This window comes from Schistocerca cancellata, chromosome 8 (genome assembly GCF_023864275.1).
Source record: "Schistocerca cancellata isolate TAMUIC-IGC-003103 chromosome 8, iqSchCanc2.1, whole genome shotgun sequence".
NCBI lineage: Eukaryota > Metazoa > Arthropoda > Insecta > Orthoptera > Acrididae > Schistocerca > Schistocerca cancellata.
Window position 1 is genome coordinate 81,183,317 of NC_064633.1, and position 16,592 is coordinate 81,199,908.

Consider the following 16,592-nt stretch of genomic DNA (forward strand, 5'->3'; position numbering starts at 1 on the left):
ATATTACCATATGTCTTCTTGTGGTCTGCATACGTACGTATTTTGTGGTATTTGCACTGTAAGTATATCTTGAAATCTGTAACGGTGTCAGTTCCAGCGTCAAGAGTTACGTAAGTTACATAATTTCCTAGGAGCCAATAGACGGCATTATTCTTCGTCTCTGGAAAATAACGGTCTTGTGGTCTGTGCACCACTGACAGCGAGATGTACTGAGGTGAAGACCTTGTAATGAGAGCTATTTGCACTTTGAGCCAATTCCAGATATGTATATTGCCGCTGCAAGTGTATCTATGGATAATTGTGTCCACTAGTCGACATCGTTGACATAGATTGGTGTCACTGAGACCAATTTGATATAATCTTTCGTTGGTGCTAATGATATTATTAACGGCTTTGTACCATGCCGTTCTCGTGTCAGAAGATAAAACTTTTAAATTGATGTTTTGCCAGATAGCAGTCCAGTGTATGTGAGGAAACTGTCTCTCTACTTTATTCTTTCCTTCACATGTCTGCCAGACCCGCATAATATCTGTTGACGTTAAGTGACGTAGGCGTGTAACTTCGTCCCTCAAGTAGCTTAGTTCAATATAAAAGGCTCGCACGTGCTGGAGACGATTATTAATTTTTTGCACATCAATAGGAGGCTGCAGGCTGCGAGGCTTTAGAATTTCAAAAAGTCGGCTTGAAATACTTTCCGGTACTTCTCTAATGATAGTTAGTTGCCTTTTGACGAAGAGTGCAGAGGCTTTGTTCGTAATATTGATTAGACCTAAACCACCATTTCGGGGATGTAAGGTGGCCACTTTGGCGGTTACTCGAAACAGTTCTCCTTTCCACAGGAAATTTGTGATTCGGGACGTTATGTTCTTGGCTATCATTTTGGGTAGTGGAAAGAGCTGAGCAGTGTGGTATGCTGTAGCTAATATACACGTGTTGATGTACTTAATCCTCTGAATCTGATTCATATTCCGTGATAAATTTTCCATTATAGCACCCTGCACTTTCCGTGCCGCAGCTTTCCAATTCAACGCAGTCATTTTCATTGGGCATGCGGTTAATGTGACACCAAGCGTCGTATGCTGCCTGACCAGCTTTGCCCACTCTACGTTTATGTGCTCAAAACCCCTAATATGTAAAATTTTGCTTTTCTTTTCATTTGAATTTGCCCCAGACGCACTGCAGTAAGTCTGAATCTCTGCAGCTAACGTAGTTACATCGTCATTATTTCTGATGATGACGCCTACATCATCTGCATAAGCTTTTATAGCTGTTTTGCACCCTGACAGTGTTATACCTGTTAATTTATCGTGAATACGTTTAAGAAATGGGTCCAGTGAAATGGCAAATAGTGACATTGAAAGGGGGCTTCCCTGAGGAACACCGCGTCGTATTTGTAATTTTCGCGTAGCCTGACTATTAACTGCTATGCATGCGTTTATTCCTGTCGCCACGTTTTTTATTACGTTTAAGGCTCGTTCCTGGAAACCGAGTTTTTTTAACGTCTTGAAAAGGTAGATATGATTCACGAGATCGAATGCTTTATGAAAATCCAGGAAAACCAGGGCACATTTGATGTTAGTGACGGAAGTGATTGCAATTATGTCCCGAAATTCCGCTAAATTGTGAAACAGAGTTTTACCTGCAATGCAGTGTTGATACGGACTAATCAGTCTACTTGCTAAGGATGAAATTTTCTTGTTGAGAATTCTTGCTATTATTTTATAGTCCGCATTGAGCAACGAAATTGGTCGGAAGTTAGTAAGATCTTTGTGTCCTTTAGTTTTGGGGATAAGGACTATTTTACTTTCTTTAAATTCAGAGGGTATCATTGCGCCCTGAAGAACTTCATTTACAATCGCTGTAATTGTCCCTCCCACTATCGGCCAATAATGGACATAAAATTCTGCAGGTAGACCATCAGGACCTGGGGATTTATTCAGAGGGGAGGTACACAGAGTCTCATAAACGTCCTCATTACAGACGTGCGACAGGAAGGTAACGTTGTCATCATCCGTCAGCTGTGGCACAAGAAAGTCGAGGAAATCATCAATAGATTCCTCGCAGCTGGAAGTTGCAGAATAGAATTCATCGAAGTAGCGATAGATCTCATTCAGAATCTCTTTCTGTGTCCTAAGACTTGTACCATTAGTCGTCCGTAATTCGTCGATAAGCATCGTTCTTCTGTTTTTAGCGTGCTTCAGAAGGTGGTATAGGGAAGTTGTTTCGTCCTCTGATACAGATTTCGCCTTGGATTTTATTTTAAGTCCTTCCAGCTGATGCCTCTTAATGCTGAGTAATTTAGCCTTAATCTTTTTGATATCTGTCAGGCGAAGATGTGAACCAGATGTTTGACCATATAGCTCTCTGAGTACTGAGTAATAGAACTCTATAGTGTTTTTAAGATCTCTGGCCCTCTGAAAGCTATATTGCATGATCGTCTTCCTAAGTTTCGGCTTTGTCATTTTTGTCCACCAGTCTATGGTAGTCGCGTATCTAGGAAGAGCACGCAGGCACAACGCCCATGCGTCTTTTATCTGATCTTCTAATTCACGGTCTTGTAACAGCGAGACATTTAAATTCCACTGGTTTTTGAAGCGGCGGATTGGCTGCGCTTGTAAATTTATACAGGCCAACACACCGGAATGGTCCGAAAAGTAGACAGGAATCGTTTCTGTTTTCAATAGAGCTGTTTCGAGATTTTCGGTAATGTAGAATCTATCGATTCTGCTGCATGCATTGGATGTTGCATAAGTGTACTCGACATTAGCAGGGTGTTGGCATTCCCAAGCATCCTTTAGCTTTAAGCTAGTAACGAGATTTAATTCAGCAGAATAATTAAAATTCGGACTCTGATCTTTCCTGTTGAGGACGCAATTAAAATCACCCCCCATGATAAGGTGACTGGGGTTTTTGCGTAATAAGTATATTACCTCGTCTTTAAAAAATCGTGTTCTGTCAGATCTATGTGAGCTGCCGGAAGGGGCATACAAGTTAATAAGGGACACGTCATAAATCTTGAGCCCTATTCCCCTTCCAGATTCCAATCGTTCTACTTCCGTTACTGGAATCCCATCCCGGATTAAAAAAGCTGTCCCCACGCTAGTTTCGTGGAGACATTTAGGTGAGCAACATATCCGGGAATATTTAAATCTGACGTGACAACTTCCTGCAGCAGGGCTATATCAGTTCCCGAATCATATAAAAATTCTTTTAGCGCTGCTATTTTCAATGCCGACCGTATTTTATTAATATTGACAGTAGCAATAGTATAACACTGGGTCATTGCGCTATTACTCGTTGGATGTTAGGACAGTGAATAAATAACATGCTACTAAATTATTACTTAGGAGACAGAAAATTTAGACAGAATAGAACGTCCCATTGAGAGGTTGCAAATTGCAGTATTGGTGCAGTCTAGGTTTGAGATTTTCCTCCTGAGTCAGTAGAAGATTGATTATCAGGAAGTTCCTCAGGAGATTCTTTCAATAACTCGTGCCTGACAGTTTCGTAACGCACATTATGGGGTTTCGTGTCACCTTTCACGCCCTTCAACTTCGTCTGATTACGAGGAGCATTGACATTCGGTTGTGGCTTTAACTTCCTTCGTGGGGCATCCGAAGGCTCTGTGACGGGTTTTGTGGTGGTTGGTTGTGACGCCGATCCTGTCGGGTCGTCCAACTGTACGACACGGACTGTACTGCTTAGTCCTGTCGTGTGGTCAGTACCCGTCGGGGAAGCACTAGCCGTTACAGAGGGTTGAGCCAGACACACTAATTGTTTCTCGTGACTGTCAGAAGGCTGCTCGTCTTTGCAAACTGTGTCGCCTCCTGATGTTTCGTGGCTATTGCTAGAAACATCCCCGTCTTCGCAGTTTCCCACCAAATGTTTACGTTCTGATTGTTTACAGGCTTCCATCTGTATTTCCTGGAGTTGTGGCATTACCTCCTCCTCGCATTGTTTTTGTTTGCGTGCGGAGTGAGATTTGTCAGACAACTCGTCGTCAGAACAGCTATCAGTTATCTCATGGGGCCGTTTTTTTGTCTGCAATTCGGAGGATGCGGGGGTGTCAAGATCAGCCTTTTTATCTAAACATGGAAATTGAGTAATATCATTTACGGATAAATCAGAGTGGTTTGCTTGGGCAGTATTCACACCCAACGGGACAGATACATTATTTGGCAAGACATCATTTAGGGTAAGTTTCTGGCGTTGCGTTAGGTTGCTTTTCAATACAAAAACCCGCCGCGGACAATCCTGTCTAAAGTGGCCAGACTCATTACAAACATGACAGGTCGGTACTTGACCTGAATACACAATTTGCGCCTTGTAGCCATGTACAAATATATGAGACGGAATATTGGTCTTGATGTCCATCTCCACAGATCGAATTCCGTTAAAACACTGCAGTTTGTAGTGACGAGACCAATGTTCATTATTAACAGATTTAACGTCACCATACTTGCAAAGCGCATCCTTAATTAAATCATTATCAATTTCAATAGGTAAGTTAAGCACGCGAACGGTAGTGTAAACAATATCAGCTCGCCAGATCCGAACTTTGCTCTTCGAGCCGTCTCTGTGAATGAATTCTACTTCACTACCCCACTTTGCTAAAAGTCTATCTATCGTCACCGAGCTCTCAAACTTAACAAAAATACAGTATTTATCATTGTCTAACTGCATTGTATGGACGGAATCAGAGTTGACACCAATTACCTCAGTAATCCAATCGTGTATTTCCAGGGACGTTGGCTGGATATGACGGGTTTCCTTATCAAAAGCGAAGATCAGTGTGTTTTTCCTGACGTTCGTAGACATGATTCAGAACAGGGATGAAACTCCGGTTAAAAAACCGAAATTCCGGTGAGTGACAGAACGGTGACAAACAGCCAAACACTAACGAAGATATACAAACACGTAGATGAACGGACAGACAGCAAAGGAGACAACAGCAGAACAAGTATGTAAACAACACAGTCGGAGCGCAGCAGTACACACGTCCACACGGTAGCACAGCTGAAGCGCGACTGCCGACTGAGCTAGCCGGGCTGCACGCAACGCGTTACGAGCCATACATTACTGATTTGACCTGCGACCATCTATTGAAGATTCTTTTGACTACAGCTTATTTCCTGCTGCCACAAATCAGCTACAATCCTACTCAATGAAAAATTGTCTCCGAAAGGCATCAAATCTGCTTGAAATGATACATGGCTATCAGCACCATTATTCAACACACATGCTCGACTGTGCGCAGACGCCTGTGGCGTAGCCCTTGGGTCCTGAATCAGATGCAGTAGTTCCAACAAAAACTCTCCTGAACGGCACTGTGCCGAAAATTTCGCTACAGATCACCCTTGACTTGCTTGTGTTTCAGGTAGACGCCGGTTTTGCAGCCAGGAAGCGGACAGCAGCAACTTCCAACTAGTTTTGCAGTACTCAAACAACACACTAAAACAGCATGCATCTTTTGCAGAACAGGAAAAACTCGACCGTGACAGGTTTCGAACCTGCAATCTTCGGATCCGAAGTCCGACGCCTTATCCATTAGGCCACACGGTCACTGGCGCAATATGCTTCCCCACACACACCTCATTTTCACCATTTGTACACTTGGCGGAATGAATTTCCCATCTTTGACCCAGTTCTCCATCTCAAATTTTAGTACTAAAAGTGCGACGCTACTTCTTGCTGTGTCCCATCGCAAGTTACATTCAAGCCCTTATGACGCTGATCAAACAAGAGGTGGCAAATCAGCTTCAATCGCTTAGTGCCATCTCAGTCGCTTGCGGAAGGTACCTCACCTTAAGTGATACAATGGCGAGTTGTCGCTATTACCAAAGCGCCGCCGCCGCCGCCGACGACGACGACGACGATGATAATCGCGAGGGTCTTTATCAGGGGTAGAAAATACATCACAAGAACTAAGTATTTCACGTCGGCATTCACCGGAGACTGCCAAAAGCAGCAGTGTCTGGTGCCCACTTTAATAGCACCATTCACACTATTCATTTGCGAGAGCATTTCTTAAATACCGCACCCATTCATAATTTTTTTTATCCTTGACCGCTTTTTTCGAAAGGGCCACGGTGCGAGGGGCTGTTACAAAATTCATTTGCCTCCTGTGAGGATCGAACTCACGACCTCTGGTTTACTAGACCAGCGCTCTGCCACTGAGCTAAGGAGGCGCCTCCTAGCGCGCTTTTCGGGTACTTTGTTCTTACAGACTAGTGAATCGGAGACCTTCAGCTCGAAACGCACCGCATGAGCGACCATTATTTGCATTTCGTTAGCACAGCTGCTGCTTTCCTACACATCTCACACCATATCGATGTACAAATTAAATTCCAAAACAAATTTATTTCATTTCAGAGTTACTTTCAGCTTCAAATACCGTTCCTGTGATATTCATCCGAAGCTAGGCATCGTCGTAACCCGTTACGTTCATCACGCAAGGCTCACGAGAGGGGCGCATGTTGGATCCGCGTAGACACAAAATTTTGAGGCGCCCAGCGTGGGGCTCGAACCCACGACCCTGAGATTAAGAGTCTCATGCTCTACCGACTGAGCTAGCCGGGCTGTACACAAGGGTTACGAGCCATACAATACTGATTTGACCTGCGACCATCTATTGAAGATTCTTTTGACTACAGCTTATTTCCTGCTGCCACAAATCAGTTACAATCCTATTTAATGAAAAATTGTCTCCGAAAGGCATCAAATCTGCTTGAAATGATACGTGGCTATCAGCACCATTATTCAACACACATGCTCGACTGTGCGCAGACGCCTGTGGCGTAGCCCTTGGGTCCTGAATCAGATGCAGTAGTTGCAACAAAAACTCTCCTGAACGGCACTGTGCCGAAAATTTCGCTACAGATCACCCTTGTCTTGCTTGTGCTTCAGGTAGACGCCGGTTTTGCAGCCAGGAAGCGGACAGCAGCTACTTTCAACTAGTTTTGCAGTACTCAAACAACACACTAAAACAGCATGCATCTTTTGCAGAACAGGAAAAACTCGACCGTGACAGGATTCGAACCTGCAATCTTCCGATCCGAAGTCCGACGCCTTATCCATTAGGCCACACGGTCACTGGCGCAATATGCTTCCCCACACACACCTCATTTTCACCATTTGTACACTTGGCGGAATGAATTTCCCATCTTTGACCCAGTTCTCCATCTCAAATTTTAGTACTAAAAGTGCGACGCTACTTCTTGCTGTGTCCCATCGCAAGTTACATTCAAGCCCTTATGACGCTGATCAAACAAGAGGTGGCAAATCAGCTTCAATCGCTTAGTGCCATCTCAGTCGCTTGCGGAAGGTACCTCACCTTAAGTGATACAATGGCGAGTTGTCGCTATTACCAAAGCGCCGCCGCCGCCGCCGCCGACGACGACGACGACGACGACGACGACGACGACGACGACGACGACGATGATAATCGCGAGGGTCTTTATCAGGGGTAGAAAATACATCACAAGAACTAAGTATTTCACGTCGGCATTCACCGGAGACTGCCAAAAGCAGCAGTGTCTGGTGCCCACTTTAATAGCACCATTCACACTATTCATTTGCGAGAGCATTTCTTAAATACCGCACCCATTCATAATTTTTTTTATCCTTGACCGCTTTTTTCGAAAGGGCCACGGTGGGAGGGGCTGTTACAAAATTCATATGCTTCCTGTGAGGATCGAACTCACGACCTCTGGTTTACTAGACCAGCGCTCTGCCACTGAGCTAAGGAGGCGCCTCCTAGCGCGCTTTTCGGGTACTTTGTTCTTACAGACTAGTGAATCGGAGCCCTTCAGCTCGAAACGCACCGCATGAGCGACCATTATTTGCATTTCGTTAGCACAGCTGCTGCTTTCCTACACATCTCACACCATATCGATGTACAAATTAAATTCCAAAACAAATTTATTTCATTTCAGAGTTACTTTCAGCTTCAAATACCGTTCCTCTGATATTCATCCGAAGCTAGGCATCGTCGTAACCCGTTACGTTCATCACGCAAGGCTCACGAGAGGGGCGCATGTTGGATCCGCGTAGACACAAAATTTTGAGGCGCCCAGCGTGGGGCTCGAACCCACGACCCTGAGATTAAGAGTCTCATGCTCTACCGACTGAGCTAGCCGGGCTGTACACAAGGGTTACGAGCCATACAATACTGATTTGACCTGCGACCATCTATTGAAGATTCTTTTGACTACAGCTTATTTCCTGCTGCCACAAATCAGCTACAATCCTATTTAATGAAAAATTGTCTCCGAAAGGCATCAAATCTGCTTGAAATGATACGTGGCTATCAGCACCATTATTCAACACACATGCTCGACTGTGCGCAGACGCCTGTGGCGTAGCCCTTGGGTCCTGAATCAGATGCAGTAGTTGCAACAAAAACTCTCCTGAACGGCACTGTGCCGAAAATTTCGCTACAGATCACCCTTGTCTTGCTTGTGCTTCAGGTAGACGCCGGTTTTGCAGCCAGGAAGCGGACAGCAGCTACTTTCAACTAGTTTTGCAGTACTCAAACAACACACTAAAACAGCATGCATCTTTTGCAGAACAGGAAAAACTCGACCGTGACAGGATTCGAACCTGCAATCTTCCGATCCGAAGTCCGACGCCTTATCCATTAGGCCACACGGTCACTGGCGCAATATGCTTCCCCACACACACCTCATTTTCACCATTTGTACACTTGGCGGAATGAATTTCCCATCTTTGACCCAGTTCTCCATCTCAAATTTTAGTACTAAAAGTGCGACGCTACTTCTTGCTGTGTCCCATCGCAAGTTACATTCAAGCCCTTATGACGCTGATCAAACAAGAGGTGGCAAATCAGCTTCAATCGCTTAGTGCCATCTCAGTCGCTTGCGGAAGGTACCTCACCTTAAGTGATACAATGGCGAGTTGTCGCTATTACCAAAGCGCCGCCGCCGCCGACGACGACGACGACGACGACGACGACGACGACGATGATAATCGCGAGGGTCTTTATCAGGGGTAGAAAATACATCACAAGAACTAAGTATTTCACGTCGGCATTCACCGGAGACTGCCAAAAGCAGCAGTGTCTGGTGCCCACTTTAATAGCACCATTCACACTATTCATTTGCGAGAGCATTTCTTAAATACCGCACCCATTCATAATTTTTTTTATCCTTGACCGCTTTTTTCGAAAGGGCCACGGTGGGAGGGGCTGTTACAAAATTCATATGCTTCCTGTGAGGATCGAACTCACGACCTCTGGTTTACTAGACCAGCGCTCTGCCACTGAGCTAAGGAGGCGCCTCCTAGCGCGCTTTTCGGGTACTTTGTTCTTACAGACTAGTGAATCGGAGCCCTTCAGCTCGAAACGCACCGCATGAGCGACCATTATTTGCATTTCGTTAGCACAGCTGCTGCTTTCCTACACATCTCACACCATATCGATGTACAAATTAAATTCCAAAACAAATTTATTTCATTTCAGAGTTACTTTCAGCTTCAAATACCGTTCCTCTGATATTCATCCGAAGCTAGGCATCGTCGTAACCCGTTACGTTCATCACGCAAGGCTCACGAGAGGGGCGCATGTTGGATCCGCGTAGACACAAAATTTTGAGGCGCCCAGCGTGGGGCTCGAACCCACGACCCTGAGATTAAGAGTCTCATGCTCTACCGACTGAGCTAGCCGGGCTGTACACAAGGGTTACGAGCCATACAATACTGATTTGACCTGCGACCATCTATTGAAGATTCTTTTGACTACAGCTTATTTCCTGCTGCCACAAATCAGCTACAATCCTATTTAATGAAAAATTGTCTCCGAAAGGCATCAAATCTGCTTGAAATGATACGTGGCTATCAGCACCATTATTCAACACACATGCTCGACTGTGCGCAGACGCCTGTGGCGTAGCCCTTGGGTCCTGAATCAGATGCAGTAGTTGCAACAAAAACTCTCCTGAACGGCACTGTGCCGAAAATTTCGCTACAGATCACCCTTGTCTTGCTTGTGCTTCAGGTAGACGCCGGTTTTGCAGCCAGGAAGCGGACAGCAGCTACTTTCAACTAGTTTTGCAGTACTCAAACAACACACTAAAACAGCATGCATCTTTTGCAGAACAGGAAAAACTCGACCGTGACAGGATTCGAACCTGCAATCTTCCGATCCGAAGTCCGACGCCTTATCCATTAGGCCACACGGTCACTGGCGCAATATGCTTCCCCACACACACCTCATTTTCACCATTTGTACACTTGGCGGAATGAATTTCCCATCTTTGACCCAGTCCTCCATCTCAAATTTTAGTACTAAAAGTGCGACGCTACTTCTTGCTGTGTCCCATCGCAAGTTACATTCAAGCCCTTATGACGCTGATCAAACAAGAGGTGGCAAATCAGCTTCAATCGCTTAGTGCCATCTCAGTCGCTTGCGGAAGGTACCTCACCTTAAGTGATACAATGGCGAGTTGTCGCTATTACCAAAGCGCCGCCGCCGCCGACGACGACGACGACGACGACGATGATAATCGCGAGGGTCTTTATCAGGGGTAGAAAATACATCACAAGAACTAAGTATTTCACGTCGGCATTCACCGGAGACTGCCAAAAGCAGCAGTGTCTGGTGCCCACTTTAATAGCACCATTCACACTATTCATTTGCGAGAGCATTTCTTAAATACCGCACCCATTCATAATTTTTTTTATCCTTGACCGCTTTTTTCGAAAGGGCCACGGTGGGAGGGGCTGTTACAAAATTCATATGCTTCCTGTGAGGATCGAACTCACGACCTCTGGTTTACTAGACCAGCGCTCTGCCACTGAGCTAAGGAGGCGCCTCCTAGCGCGCTTTTCGGGTACTTTGTTCTTACAGACTAGTGAATCGGAGCCCTTCAGCTCGAAACGCACCGCATGAGCGACCATTATTTGCATTTCGTTAGCACAGCTGCTGCTTTCCTACACATCTCACACCATATCGATGTACAAATTAAATTCCAAAACAAATTTATTTCATTTCAGAGTTACTTTCAGCTTCAAATACCGTTCGTCTGATATTCATCCGAAGCTAGGCATCGTCGTAACCCGTTACGTTCATCACGCAAGGCTCACGAGAGGGGCGCATGTTGGATCCGCGTAGACACAAAATTTTGAGGCGCCCAGCGTGGTGCTCGACCCACGACCCTGAGATTAAGAGTCTCATGCTCTACCGACTGAGCTAGCCGGGCTGTACACAAGGGTTACGAGCCATACAATACTGATTTGACCTGCGACCATCTATTGAAGATTCTTTTGACTACAGCTTATTTCCTGCTGCCACAAATCAGCTACAATCCTATTTAATGAAAAATTGTCTCCGAAAGGCATCAAATCTGCTTGAAATGATACGTGGCTATCAGCACCATTATTCAACACACATGCTCGACTGTGCGCAGACGCCTGTGGCGTAGCCCTTGGGTCCTGAATCAGATGCAGTAGTTGCAACAAAAACTCTCCTGAACGGCACTGTGCCGAAAATTTCGCTACAGATCACCCTTGTGTTGCTTGTGCTTCAGGTAGACGCCGGTTTTGCAGCCAGGAAGCGGACAGCAGCTACTTTCAACTAGTTTTGCAGTACTCAAACAACACACTAAAACAGCATGCATCTTTTGCAGAACAGGAAAAACTCGACCGTGACAGGATTCGAACCTGCAATCTTCGGATCCGAAGTCCGACGCCTTATCCATTAGGCCACACGGTCACTGGCGCAATATGCTTCCCCACACACACCTCATTTTCACCATTTGTACACTTGGCGGAATGAATTTCCCATCTTTGACCCAGTTCTCCATCTCAAATTTTAGTACTAAAAGTGCGACGCTACTTCTTGCTGTGTCCCATCGCAAGTTACATTCAAGCCCTTATGACGCTGATCAAACAAGAGGTGGCAAATCAGCTTCAATCGCTTAGTGCCATCTCAGTCGCTTGCGGAAGGTACCTCACCTTAAGTGATACAATGGCGAGTTGTCGCTATTACCAAAGCGCCGCCGCCGCCGACGACGACGACGATGATAATCGCGAGGGTCTTTATCAGGGGTAGAAAATACATCACAAGAACTAAGTATTTCACGTCGGCATTCACCGGAGACTGCCAAAAGCAGCAGTGTCTGGTGCCCACTTTAATAGCACCATTCACACTATTCATTTGCGAGAGCATTTCTTAAATACCGCACCCATTCATAATTTTTTTTATCCTTGACCGCTTTTTTCGAAAGGGCCACGGTGGGAGGGGCTGTTACAAAATTCATTTGCCTCCTGTGAGGATCGAACTCACGACCTCTGGTTTACTAGACCAGCGCTCTGCCACTGAGCTAAGGAGGCGCCTCCTAGCGCGCTTTTCGGGTACTTTGTTCTTACAGACTAGTGAATCGGAGCCCTTCAGCTCGAAACGCACCGCATGAGCGACCATTATTTGCATTTCGTTAGCACAGCTGCTGCTTTCCTACACATCTCACACCATATCGATGTACAAATTAAATTCCAAAACAAATTTATTTCATTTCAGAGTTACTTTCAGCTTCAAATACCGTTCCTCTGATATTCATCCGAAGCTAGGCATCGTCGTAACCCGTTACGTTCATCACGCAAGGCTCACGAGAGGGGCGCATGTTGGATCCGCGTAGACACAAAATTTTGAGGCGCCCAGCGTGGGGCTCGACCCACGACCCTGAGATTAAGAGTCTCATGCTCTACCGACTGAGCTAGCCGGGCTGTACACAAGGGTTACGAGCCATACAATACTGATTTGACCTGCGACCATCTATTGAAGATTCTTTTGACTACAGCTTATTTCCTGCTGCCACAAATCAGCTACAATCCTATTTAATGAAAAATTGTCTCCGAAAGGCATCAAATCTGCTTGAAATGATACGTGGCTATCAGCACCATTATTCAACACACATGCTCGACTGTGCGCAGACGCCTGTGGCGTAGCCCTTGGGTCCTGAATCAGATGCAGTAGTTGCAACAAAAACTCTCCTGAACGGCACTGTGCCGAAAATTTCGCTACAGATCACCCTTGTGTTGCTTGTGCTTCAGGTAGACGCCGGTTTTGCAGCCAGGAAGCGGACAGCAGCTACTTTCAACTAGTTTTGCAGTACTCAAACAACACACTAAAACAGCATGCATCTTTTGCAGAACAGGAAAAACTCGACCGTGACAGGATTCGAACCTGCAATCTTCGGATCCGAAGTCCGACGCCTTATCCATTAGGCCACACGGTCACTGGCGCAATATGCTTCCCCACACACACCTCATTTTCACCATTTGTACACTTGGCGGAATGAATTTCCCATCTTTGACCCAGTTCTCCATCTCAAATTTTAGTACTAAAAGTGCGACGCTACTTCTTGCTGTGTCCCATCGCAAGTTACATTCAAGCCCTTATGACGCTGATCAAACAAGAGGTGGCAAATCAGCTTCAATCGCTTAGTGCCATCTCAGTCGCTTGCGGAAGGTACCTCACCTTAAGTGATACAATGGCGAGTTGTCGCTATTACCAAAGCGCCGCCGCCGCCGCCGACGACGACGATGATAATCGCGAGGGTCTTTATCAGGGGTAGAAAATACATCACAAGAACTAAGTATTTCACGTCGGCATTCACCGGAGACTGCCAAAAGCAGCAGTGTCTGGTGCCCACTTTAATAGCACCATTCACACTATTCATTTGCGAGAGCATTTCTTAAATACCGCACCCATTCATAATTTTTTTTATCCTTGACCGCTTTTTTCGAAAGGGCCACGGTGGGAGGGGCTGTTACAAAATTCATTTGCCTCCTGTGAGGATCGAACTCACGACCTCTGGTTTACTAGACCAGCGCTCTGCCACTGAGCTAAGGAGGCGCCTCCTAGCGCGCTTTTCGGGTACTTTGTTCTTACAGACTAGTGAATCGGAGCCCTTCAGCTCGAAACGCACCGCATGAGCGACCATTATTTGCATTTCGTTAGCACAGCTGCTGCTTTCCTACACATCTCACACCATATCGATGTACAAATTAAATTCCAAAACAAATTTATTTCATTTCAGAGTTACTTTCAGCTTCAAATACCGTTCCTCTGATATTCATCCGAAGCTAGGCATCGTCGTAACCCGTTACGTTCATCACGCAAGGCTCACGAGAGGGGCGCATGTTGGATCCGCGTAGACACATAATTTTGAGGCGCCCAGCGTGGGGCTCGAACCCACGACCCTGAGATTAAGAGTCTCATGCTCTACCGACTGAGCTAGCCGGGCTGTACACAAGGGTTACGAGCCATACAATACTGATTTGACCTGCGACCATCTATTGAAGATTCTTTTGACTACAGCTTATTTCCTGCTTCCACAAATCAGCTACAATCCTATTTAATGAAAAATTGTCTCCGAAAGGCATCAAATCTGCTTGAAATGATACGTGGCTATCAGCACCATTATTCAACACACATGCTCGACTGTGCGCAGACGCCTGTGGCGTAGCCCTTGGGTCCTGAATCAGATGCAGTAGTTGCAACAAAAACTCTCCTGAACGGCACTGTGCCGAAAATTTCGCTACAGATCACCCTTGTGTTGCTTGTGCTTCAGGTAGACGCCGGTTTTGCAGCCAGGAAGCGGACAGCAGCTACTTTCAACTAGTTTTGCAGTACTCAAACAACACACTAAAACAGCATGCATCTTTTGCAGAACAGGAAAAACTCGACCGTGACAGGATTCGAACCTGCAATCTTCCGATCCGAAGTCCGACGCCTTATCCATTAGGCCACACGGTCACTGGCGCAATATGCTTCCCCACACACACCTCATTTTCACCATTTGTACACTTGGCGGAATGAATTTCCCATCTTTGACCCAGTTCTCCATCTCAAATTTTAGTACTAAAAGTGCGACGCTACTTCTTGCTGTGTCCCATCGCAAGTTACATTCAAGCCCTTATGACGCTGATCAAACAAGAGGTGGCAAATCAGCTTCAATCGCTTAGTGCCATCTCAGTCGCTTGCGGAAGGTACCTCACCTTAAGTGATACAATGGCGAGTTGTCGCTATTACCAAAGCGCCGCCGCCGCCGACGACGACGACGACGATGATAATCGCGAGGGTCTTTATCAGGGGTAGAAAATACATCACAAGAACTAAGTATTTCACGTCGGCATTCACCGGAGACTGCCAAAAGCAGCAGTGTCTGGTGCCCACTTTAATAGCACCATTCACACTATTCATTTGCGAGAGCATTTCTTAAATACCGCACCCATTCATAATTTTTTTTATCCTTGACCGCTTTTTTCGAAAGGGCCACGGTGGGAGGGGCTGTTACAAAATTCATTTGCCTCCTGTGAGGATCGAACTCACGACCTCTGGTTTACTAGACCAGCGCTCTGCCACCGAGCTAAGGAGGCGCCTCCTAGCGCGCTTTTCGGGTACTTTGTTCTTACAGACTAGTGAATCGGAGCCCTTCAGCTCGAAACGCACCGCATGAGCGACCATTATTTGCATTTCGTTAGCACAGCTGCTGCTTTCCTACACATCTCACACCATATCGATGTACAAATTAAATTCCAAAACAAATTTATTTCATTTCAGAGTTACTTTCAGCTTCAAATACCGTTCCTCTGATATTCATCCGAAGCTAGGCATCGTCGTAACCCGTTACGTTCATCACGCAAGGCTCACGAGAGGGGCGCATGTTGGATCCGCGTAGACACAAAATTTTGAGGCGCCCAGCGTGGGGCTCGAACCCACGACCCTGAGATTAAGAGTCTCATGCTCTACCGACTGAGCTAGCCGGGCTGTACACAAGGGTTACGAGCCATACAATACTGATTTGACCTGCGACCATCTATTGAAGATTCTTTTGACTACAGCTTATTTCCTGCTTCCACAAATCAGCTACAATCCTATTTAATGAAAAATTGTCTCCGAAAGGCATCAAATCTGCTTGAAATGATACGTGGCTATCAGCACCATTATTCAACACACATGCTCGACTGTGCGCAGACGCCTGTGGCGTAGCCCTTGGGTCCTGAATCAGATGCAGTAGTTGCAACAAAAACTCTCCTGAACGGCACTGTGCCGAAAATTTCGCTACAGATCACCCTTGTGTTGCTTGTGCTTCAGGTAGACGCCGGTTTTGCAGCCAGGAAGCGGACAGCAGCTACTTTCAACTAGTTTTGCAGTACTCAAACAACACACTAAAACAGCATGCATCTTTTGCAGAACAGGAAAAACTCGACCGTGACAGGATTCGAACCTGCAATCTTCGGATCCGAAGTCCGACGCCTTATCCATTAGGCCACACGGTCACTGGCGCAATATGCTTCCCCACACACACCTCATTTTCACCATTTGTACACTTGGCGGAATGAATTTCCCATCTTTGACCCAGTTCTCCATCTCAAATTTTAGTACTAAAAGTGCGACGCTACTTCTTGCTGTGTCCCATCGCAAGTTACATTCAAGCCCTTATGACGCTGATCAAACAAGAGGTGGCAAATCAGCTTCAATCGCTTAGTGCCATCTCAGTCGCTTGCGGAAGGTACCTCACCTTAAGTGATACAATGGCGAGTTGTCGCTATTACCAAAGCGCCGCCGCCGC

At 46.0% G+C, this 16,592-nt stretch overlaps 22 non-coding genes across 22 annotated transcripts; all 22 read right to left on the bottom strand.

Moving 5' to 3' along the window:
* Nucleotides 1-5,489: 5,489 nt before the first annotated feature.
* Trnar-ucg (transfer RNA arginine (anticodon UCG)) lies at nt 5,490-5,562 on the bottom strand. The gene has a single exon. It is a non-coding gene; the product is annotated as a tRNA-Arg (tRNA).
* Nucleotides 5,563-6,116: 554 nt separating this feature from the next.
* Trnat-agu (transfer RNA threonine (anticodon AGU)) lies at nt 6,117-6,188 on the bottom strand. The gene has a single exon. It is a non-coding gene; the product is annotated as a tRNA-Thr (tRNA).
* Nucleotides 6,189-6,506: 318 nt separating this feature from the next.
* On the bottom strand, nt 6,507-6,579 carry Trnak-cuu (transfer RNA lysine (anticodon CUU)). Its single transcript has one exon. It is a non-coding gene; the product is annotated as a tRNA-Lys (tRNA).
* A 439-nt stretch (nt 6,580-7,018) lies between these two features.
* On the bottom strand, nt 7,019-7,091 carry Trnar-ucg (transfer RNA arginine (anticodon UCG)). The gene has a single exon. It is a non-coding gene; the product is annotated as a tRNA-Arg (tRNA).
* Nucleotides 7,092-7,678: 587 nt separating this feature from the next.
* Nucleotides 7,679-7,750, bottom strand: Trnat-agu (transfer RNA threonine (anticodon AGU)). The gene has a single exon. It is a non-coding gene; the product is annotated as a tRNA-Thr (tRNA).
* Nucleotides 7,751-8,068: 318 nt separating this feature from the next.
* Nucleotides 8,069-8,141, bottom strand: Trnak-cuu (transfer RNA lysine (anticodon CUU)). The gene has a single exon. It is a non-coding gene; the product is annotated as a tRNA-Lys (tRNA).
* A 439-nt stretch (nt 8,142-8,580) lies between these two features.
* On the bottom strand, nt 8,581-8,653 carry Trnar-ucg (transfer RNA arginine (anticodon UCG)). Its single transcript has one exon. It is a non-coding gene; the product is annotated as a tRNA-Arg (tRNA).
* A 569-nt stretch (nt 8,654-9,222) lies between these two features.
* On the bottom strand, nt 9,223-9,294 carry Trnat-agu (transfer RNA threonine (anticodon AGU)). Its single transcript has one exon. It is a non-coding gene; the product is annotated as a tRNA-Thr (tRNA).
* Nucleotides 9,295-9,612: 318 nt separating this feature from the next.
* Trnak-cuu (transfer RNA lysine (anticodon CUU)) lies at nt 9,613-9,685 on the bottom strand. The gene has a single exon. It is a non-coding gene; the product is annotated as a tRNA-Lys (tRNA).
* Nucleotides 9,686-10,124: 439 nt separating this feature from the next.
* On the bottom strand, nt 10,125-10,197 carry Trnar-ucg (transfer RNA arginine (anticodon UCG)). The gene has a single exon. It is a non-coding gene; the product is annotated as a tRNA-Arg (tRNA).
* Nucleotides 10,198-10,754: 557 nt separating this feature from the next.
* On the bottom strand, nt 10,755-10,826 carry Trnat-agu (transfer RNA threonine (anticodon AGU)). Its single transcript has one exon. It is a non-coding gene; the product is annotated as a tRNA-Thr (tRNA).
* A 318-nt stretch (nt 10,827-11,144) lies between these two features.
* Trnak-cuu (transfer RNA lysine (anticodon CUU)) lies at nt 11,145-11,216 on the bottom strand. The gene has a single exon. It is a non-coding gene; the product is annotated as a tRNA-Lys (tRNA).
* A 439-nt stretch (nt 11,217-11,655) lies between these two features.
* On the bottom strand, nt 11,656-11,728 carry Trnar-ucg (transfer RNA arginine (anticodon UCG)). Its single transcript has one exon. It is a non-coding gene; the product is annotated as a tRNA-Arg (tRNA).
* A 548-nt stretch (nt 11,729-12,276) lies between these two features.
* Nucleotides 12,277-12,348, bottom strand: Trnat-agu (transfer RNA threonine (anticodon AGU)). The gene has a single exon. It is a non-coding gene; the product is annotated as a tRNA-Thr (tRNA).
* A 318-nt stretch (nt 12,349-12,666) lies between these two features.
* Nucleotides 12,667-12,738, bottom strand: Trnak-cuu (transfer RNA lysine (anticodon CUU)). Its single transcript has one exon. It is a non-coding gene; the product is annotated as a tRNA-Lys (tRNA).
* A 439-nt stretch (nt 12,739-13,177) lies between these two features.
* Nucleotides 13,178-13,250, bottom strand: Trnar-ucg (transfer RNA arginine (anticodon UCG)). Its single transcript has one exon. It is a non-coding gene; the product is annotated as a tRNA-Arg (tRNA).
* A 548-nt stretch (nt 13,251-13,798) lies between these two features.
* On the bottom strand, nt 13,799-13,870 carry Trnat-agu (transfer RNA threonine (anticodon AGU)). The gene has a single exon. It is a non-coding gene; the product is annotated as a tRNA-Thr (tRNA).
* Nucleotides 13,871-14,188: 318 nt separating this feature from the next.
* Trnak-cuu (transfer RNA lysine (anticodon CUU)) lies at nt 14,189-14,261 on the bottom strand. Its single transcript has one exon. It is a non-coding gene; the product is annotated as a tRNA-Lys (tRNA).
* Nucleotides 14,262-14,700: 439 nt separating this feature from the next.
* Trnar-ucg (transfer RNA arginine (anticodon UCG)) lies at nt 14,701-14,773 on the bottom strand. The gene has a single exon. It is a non-coding gene; the product is annotated as a tRNA-Arg (tRNA).
* Nucleotides 14,774-15,324: 551 nt separating this feature from the next.
* Trnat-agu (transfer RNA threonine (anticodon AGU)) lies at nt 15,325-15,396 on the bottom strand. The gene has a single exon. It is a non-coding gene; the product is annotated as a tRNA-Thr (tRNA).
* A 318-nt stretch (nt 15,397-15,714) lies between these two features.
* Nucleotides 15,715-15,787, bottom strand: Trnak-cuu (transfer RNA lysine (anticodon CUU)). Its single transcript has one exon. It is a non-coding gene; the product is annotated as a tRNA-Lys (tRNA).
* Nucleotides 15,788-16,226: 439 nt separating this feature from the next.
* On the bottom strand, nt 16,227-16,299 carry Trnar-ucg (transfer RNA arginine (anticodon UCG)). The gene has a single exon. It is a non-coding gene; the product is annotated as a tRNA-Arg (tRNA).
* Between the last annotated feature and the right edge of the window lie 293 nt (nt 16,300-16,592).